This window comes from Mandrillus leucophaeus, unplaced genomic scaffold (assembly GCF_000951045.1).
Source record: "Mandrillus leucophaeus isolate KB7577 unplaced genomic scaffold, Mleu.le_1.0 Scaffold26, whole genome shotgun sequence".
NCBI lineage: Eukaryota > Metazoa > Chordata > Mammalia > Primates > Cercopithecidae > Mandrillus > Mandrillus leucophaeus.
This window is the reverse complement of record NW_012102698.1, coordinates 4130460-4138281: the sequence shown is the minus strand read 5'-3', so window position 1 is coordinate 4138281 and position 7822 is coordinate 4130460.

Here is a 7822-nt window from a genome sequence, read left to right as displayed (position 1 = left end):
ACACTGATGGATTTTAAGATGCCCACTGCTTTAAAAGTTCCTGTTGTATGTGACTTCAGACAAAAGGATGTCGTGTTCTGAAGCCACATCGTACTCGATCCATTCTGTACGCTGAAGGACACAAAAGGGATTCTGCAGGTGGAGACAGCCTCCATGAGGGGCGCAGGGACTGTTCTGGTGGAGGGCGGACCCCACAGCTGAGGACTTGGTTCTTTTAGACCAAACAGTCCGTCTCGCAGCATCACTCAAAACTCACCAAAAAATTTTAAAAAATAGTTTATTTTTTAAAACCATTAAGGCAAAACTGTACCCTGAAATTAACTCTGTACATTCATCAGTCTTACAGTAGGACATCCCAAACACAGAAGTTCCCATATATTCAGGATATAAATCAATACCTGTGGTCAGTTCAGTCTCCTAATAGGAAAATGAAGACCCAAAATTAAGGTTATTTTATAGCCATTTTCTAATTGCCTGGAACCAATCAGTTCATGTGACTAGAAAAATTACTTTCACCCTTCTCTGCACACCCTTGATTCTGGAGGTCCTGGATGCCCGCTCCCCCCACCAGGAGAGAGGTATGAAGTTGGAGAGAGGATGCTGGGGCCTGTGTGGCAGTTCCTACTTTGGAACTGCACCTGTTTAGCACAAGTAAGAAGCTGTAAGCCCCAAAATCCTGAGAGTATAAGGCACTCACTAATAGAGCACACATGGAGAGACTGGGCCCAGTCCTTGCTCTGGGATCTGCTCCACTGTCGCGTGTGTGTCTGTCAGCCCTCTCCCCTAGGGTTTTAGCTTAATGGCATTATGGATCCCAGAGGGTGTAACCAATATGTACCGAGAAGTTTTGCCAAGGTATTGGAAACAGGGTATGGGGAGACTCATGGGGTCTGTGGTTTCTGCTTTATGCTTTGGGTTGGGCCACCTGGAGGATGCCAGAGAACTGGCACGTGCAAAGAATTTCCAACAGGACATTTCCAATTGCCAAAGTTCTTTGGTAATAACCCATAGCTAACGGTTCCCTGAAGAGCAGACAGCTATTTACTAAACAGGAACAGTGAAGGGTCTTTAGCGAAACACTGTTGTATGAACTCGGCCTCTAACCTGGAGTCCAAGGCCTCGCTGGTGGAAGTTTCTAAAGATAGCCTCTCTTGTGCTCTGTGCATATACAGCGTGGTAATGGGAAGAGATTTCCACATTGAAAGTAAATTCTGCGTGGCTCAAGAGAAATGAAAACGTGTGTACGTGTGCATACACACATGTGCGCAGTGTATTTTAGTTGTTTGATTTCAGCTTCCTTTGTGTTTCCAATAGGGTCAAGAGCCAGGCTTTTAAGAATATGAGTCAACACTGATTTCAGAAGAATCCAAATATTTGTTATTAGATGAATGATTGTAAGTTAGTAAAATATTTGTATTAGGATATTTTTTAAAAACTCAAATCACAGTATTTAAGATATAGCTATTAACATAGTTCTTTTTACCACACGATGTAGAAAAAATAGTGATATTTAACATGAACACTGTAATCTTACCAAAAAGAGTACTACATGGTCTTCATCTTTTGTGAGGTACATGAAAAAGGAACTGACTGTGCCTTAAAAAAAGTGAAGTTGCCAAAAGTGAGTGATTTTATTGCGAAACGATCGGCCAGTTGCTCCTCTCCAGGTCCTGAAGGCTGACCCTCTCTGACTTGAGGCAGAGCCAAGGCCTGGGGGTCCAGGGAAGGTGCCCGACTATGTCCCAGGCCTGCAGCATGCCCCCCGCACCCGGGTCACCACTCTTCCTAGGAGCCAGGGTGCGTGGGCTGGGGGCCTGCTTGTGCGCCAGTTTGCGTGGCACTTTATCCGTTCATTAAACGAATGGATTTTTAATGCTGGATGTGGGCGGAAGAGGGGCAAGAGAAGAGGTGGCAGGTAGACTCCCTTCTTCTCACATTTGACCCAACTAGCAAACTTTAAAAAAAAAAACCTGACCCCCTCCCCAGGTTTTAGTTTGCTGTCTATGATGTAAAAATCAATTATTTCTTCTCTTTTTTTTTTTTTTTTTTTTTTTTTGCAAATAATCTATCTAATAGCCATGAGACCACTCATGTACTTGAGGTCATCAGCTGCGTCCACCAAGACATGACATTGAACATGGACACGATCTGGTCTGTTGGTCTGTTTTTGTTGGCAAAGGACTCCAAAAGGATGCAGTTGTATGTGTTTCAGCTGAACCACATTCCATAGCTCCTCTCCCCTCACAAAAGGGGTTCTCTGTGGGGAGAAAAGTAACTGATTATACTTCTCATGTCTCAAACTGAAATTCTGAGAAGCAAATGGTCAGTTGATGGCCCCATTCCAGATCTGCAGGGACGTCCTCAGATGTCCAGAGCTGGCAAAGGTGGAGCAAGCAGCAGCCTTGGGCACCAGCCTCTCTCTTTCAGTTCTAATAAGAAGGCCACACACATGGCTTTTTGTGATAAGCTTCCAGCCCATGCCACTGAAATAACGTTTAAGAACCTGCTGCATTTCACAGAAATAGTGTAATGGAAATCATTATGTAATTAAACAAAGCATGAAGCTCATTATCTTTTTCTTTTTAACAAAACCTTCAATTTCACATTTTAGTGCGTACTGTGGTTTCCAGAGAAATATATGGATCTCCTATATTCTGAGTCAGACCAAATTTATTGCCTTTATTCTTACCCTAGTCTATGGGGTCAAGGACCGTTTCCCTGAATGCTGTCAAAATGGCACTTGAAAATATGTAAATCCCAGCAAAAACCTAGACCTCAACCGTTAGAAGCCAGTCTTAGATCTTTCTAGGCAGAAGGCCTCTCAGAGGAGTACATGCCCTGGGCAAAGGCCATGGACTCGGAAGCAGGAAGTTCACGGGATGATTTAATGGCATCGAGTAATCCTTTGGTGAGATGGCCTTGGTTGCCCTCAGCACAGTGGAGGCAGGTTAATCATTTATTTGCCACAACCCTTCCTTGCTCTGTAAAGCTGCCTCACAGCTGGGTGGTCCTTACAGCCGTTTCTGCCGCAGATATTTGTGGACATTTCACTTCCAGACTGTGACGTCTGAAGGTAGGCTTGAATGACAGCTGCCATCATCCCTGCCATTAGGGAGGTGTGCACAGCCCCCTTTGCTCCATGCAAATATTTGATTGGTAAGAAGTTCCAGTGCGACTGAACAAGTCAGCTTGGACCGAGTTAAGAGAAGCTGGGCCACTTTTAACATGAGAAGAGCGGATACTTCCCCATGCTTGGCAATGCCAGTGCCGTAAAAATGAGCAGTGTTGAGACAAACCTCCTGTGGATGAGAGGTTCCCGTGGACACTTTCTAATAATCATGAGCCCTCAGGTGGTGGCATCAGTCTTCATGGGTGACTTCTACGGACAGCATAATTTCCTTGCCTCTCCTGAATCTATACCACTGTTCTGAACATGAAAGAAGGTCTAAAAAGTAATCCCTTAGGACCCCTGCATCAGGCCAACCATGCTAATTGCAGAGGGCGAGGCTGGCAGTCCAGGAGATGGGAGCTGAGGACAAGGCTGCAGCCCCCTGGGTCACCTGTCCTTGCACTCACCAGGTGTAAGTGTCTCTAAACAACAGGGAGGCTGCAGGAGGTGGAGAAAGGGCACCGTGCCTGGGGCCCAGCGGCTAGCAACACCCAGCAGGCCCTACATCTGGCGGCTGGTGCTTTCATTTTAAAATGGAGGCTGATTTGCTGTTAACCCCTCAGACAGCTGAGGAGACCACAGGAACCTGCCTTGAAAGCTGCCCAGAGCCATGGCATCCATAGGTGGTGAGCTGTGGGCACCTGGCACGTTCTCCTGGTGGCATCTGCATTTCGAAAGGCTACACTGTTGAAGAGGTACCAGCTGTTGAAGGTAGCCAGCTCTTCCCAGGCCCCAGGAAGCCCCCCACCAAAGGCCAGGCTGTCGGTCAAGCCAGTCTTAGCTGGGTGCATTGGGCTTGCTGGGTTGAAACAATGAATCCATTTTAAAACTGGAGTTGAGTGAGACATTCCAGAGACAGGTGTGGCCACTGGATCAGGACCAAAAAACCCTCCATCGTGTATACAGCTGGTAAGTATCGAAAGTGCCCAGAGCTACAGTGGTTTGAAAATGGGAGTTCGAGGTGGGAAGTGCTTGGAACCAAACACAGAGAGTCACAGGTGCAAGTTCAGAGGAGACAGACCTTAGGAGGTCACGGTTTCATCGAGGCTTGCTTTGATGCATCTGTTTCCATCCACATCTGGTAGGGTCTCTCTGAGGAAGCGGCTTCCGCATGGCTGGCAGGAAGAGGTGAAGAGGAGAGGGGGTGCTGGGGGTGGTGGGGGCTGTGTGTCACTGCAGGCCAGGACCATCGGCCGCTTCTCCTAAGCCCAGGATGTGCCCAATGTCAGTTTCACCAAATTGGGGTAGCACCTTTTGCACATATCTTCAAGGCTCCCTTTACACAACCGAAGTTCCTGCCAGATGTCATATGAGATGCTGCTCCCGTGTGTGGGCAGGCTCAGGTGTGCGCACTAGAGGAGTCTCCATCCCACCTGCCCTAACTACAGACGCCGCAGTGTGTGCACCTCAGCTCTAGCACTCTCGCAGGGCCTGCTGAGGTATTTGTTTCGTGGTCCGTTGCGGGGAAGTGGTGGCTAAGTTGTTGACTTTTCATGGTGTAGCAAATCTCTCATTTGTGCCTTGAGCTCTGGGAGGCTGCCCTGTCCCTGTCCCTGGAACCTCCAGACAATGCACGCTCCAGGAAGGCTGTTTCCCTTGGGGTCTTAAATGGCCCAGTGTAAGAAATGCGTCAGCGCAGCAGAAAGGTCCCTTCTCTGCTCTTCAAATGCAAAACAAAACAAAACAAAACACAGCTCTTTAAAACATGGACAGCTCTCCTGGGTATCCTTGAATGCCGAGTTCTGGGTTTCTGCCCCACTTCACGTCCGTTATGTTTGTATAGCAAACATACCCGTTAGGAAGATGCTTTATACTCTTCTCATCAGAGATGGAGGAAAGGTCAAGGGGAAACAGGCAAGCGAGACGGAAAGAAAGGCACCAGCAACCGTCAGCCCGTGCTCCCGGTCCCACTCCTGCTGCTATAACTGGAAGCATCTTGTTTTGACAATTTATCCAAACGGCCTTAGGCCTGCGCAGTTCTCCAGCCTCTAGAAGTGTGGTAGGGACAGAATCCAGCATGTAGGACACCCCGCTGGAAGTGCCAGGAGGTGGGAAAGGAAGGATGCGCCGCCAGGCTCCCCTGGACAGTGGAGAGGCCTGCGTCTGCTCCCGAGCCACAGCCGGCTGGCACACGAGAGGCACATCTGGGAGGAGCCCCGTGCCATGCCTTCACCCTGGTCAGCACGGTAGACCAAGGCTGTTTGGTCTCTGAGGACTTCGGCACTTTTTGCTATTAAAAGTTGAGAAAATGAAGAACTGTGTTTAAACAATGACTTGTTGAAGAGTGGGTAAAGTTGCAACTTCCTGCATTCACTGCCAGGGGGAGCGGGTGCCACACATGCGCTTCGACACTCCGGAATCTGTCCTGACATCTCTTTTGTTCTTTTGGCTGATGTCTGTTGAAACCCAGCAAGCAAGAAATGCACTCTGTTAATAGTTCCCATTTGAACTGGGGCATAATCAGCCTATATTTGAGTATTGACGCCCTGAGAAATCTATGATTAGGTGACCCAAAATATTCTAGCCTTGAGTGGCAATTAGTGGTTTTGTTATTTAAAGAAATAGGAATGTGTGATTTCCTTCCCTATCAACACAAGAGACCAGTGTTGAGTGACTTTCAGCCTGAGGTCACCGGTGTCTCCATTCTGGCTTCATCAGAGATGTCCCTGGACGTCTTGCTGGGCCTTAAGAAAACCAAATGCTCACCATCGCTGCTGAGTGTCCCGGGAGCTAACATCGAACGTGCCAGTCAGCTTACTGTTACTGCTGAAAGTCTGAGACAGGGGGCTATTTTGAACAGGTTTTATGAAAATGTAAACAGAACAATGACTTCTCTGAAAAACATGAGGCTCACTTTCCTGGGCCACGTCTCTTTGAATGGCACAGGGCACATCAGAGCGAGTAGCTGCAGGGTCGCGGTGGATAACACAAGTGTGGCATTGGCCTCCAGTCCCTGGGTCTCATCAACACAGGGGCTTCTCATTTTAGGAAATAATATTGAAACGGATGGACCATGCCACTCAAAGGCTAGCTTCTTTCTGAATTACGATGGCCACTTGGCTGGTGGCATATATGGAAACACTTTTATTTGCTTCTGGTTCCTAAGACACTTGGGCAGACTGCCCGCCGCCGCTGCTGCCATTGCTGGCCAACAGGCCCTTTGATTGCATCTTTTTTTTTTTTTTTTGCAGGGATTGGAGGGGCAGAATCTAACACTGTCACCAAGGCTGGAATGCAGTGTTGAGGTCACAACTCACTGTAGCCTCAACCTCCTGGGCTCAAGCAATCCTCGCACCTCAGCCTGCAGAGTAGCTGGGACTATAGGTGTATGCCACCACAATGAACTAATTTTTAAATTTCGTATACAGACAGAGTCTTGCTATGTTGCCTAGGCTGGTCTCGAACTCCTGGGCTCAAGTGATCCTCCTACCTCGGCCTCCCAAAGTGCTGGGATTCCATGTGTGAGCCACTGCGTCTGGCCTGATTGCAAAAACCAAAACAGGACTAAATTTGTAATTTTTAAAAAGGATGTGCTAATCCTAACTTTCACTTTTTTCTAGAGGAAGTCTCACACCGTGTCCTTCCCACTCTTGCATTTCCATATTGCTGGTCATGGGACCTTTATCAATCCTAATCATTCTTAAAATAATAATGACCTCAGAAGAGCCAAATTTTCTAACGATGGGGGGAGAGGCATTGACGATACCTCCAGGTGCACAGCGACTCCCTGGAGGCGGTGGTCCTGGCACTTCCAGTCCAGATCTGAAAACTCTCGACGGGACAAGTTATCTACCACGTAGACAGAGAGAAAAAGCGTTTCCAGGTCCATGTATTCTTGACAAACTGCCATAATCAACGCTGCCTTCGCAGCTGGACTGAGGTTGATAAGTTGGTTTTGATGGCTAAAACAAATATTTTAGATGTTGAAAAAACTACCTTACATACAAAGGAGACTTAACAACCTAAACCGTTGTGAAAAATAACCAACTCTTATGAAATCTGCCATTTGAAGTAAAACTGCCATTTGAAGGAGACCCTACCCCCTCTCTCGATCCCCAGGGTGACCAGCTCCCACCCAGCCCAGGCCATGAAGTCACATGTGCCTCTTCTCCACTCCAGAGAGCATCTACTCTCACCAAGAGTTAAAACAAGAAAGCATCATCTATTTAAAAGCAACATAACAAAAGATATGGGAGCTGCCAAATGGGGCCTGGAGGAACATTGACAAATAAGGTGTAAGTCTTTCCGTAAGAACGCCACCATTCCCACAGACAGCCGGACTGGGTGGGTTCAGGTCGACTGGATGGAGCCGAGTGGAGCAGGAAGCTGGTGGGCTTCGGGAGCTTGTCTTATCCCGCTTACCACGGGCGCTAGCTTATGACAGTCCAGAGCGGGGGTCTTGAGACTCCGTTTTCCGGGCTCTTCTACACAAACCTGGAAATGGGCCTTTCCACATATTAGTTACAACCACGAAAACAGTGAACCAAAAACAAAACAACAGCTGCATTTTGATAGCTTATCCAACAGTTCTTTTTTTTTTTTTTTTTTTTTAAGAACAGAGTCTCATTCTGTCACCAGGCTGGAGCACAGTGGTGCGATCTTAGCTCACTGCAACCTCCAATGCAATTTAATTTAATATTATAACAATTCTTC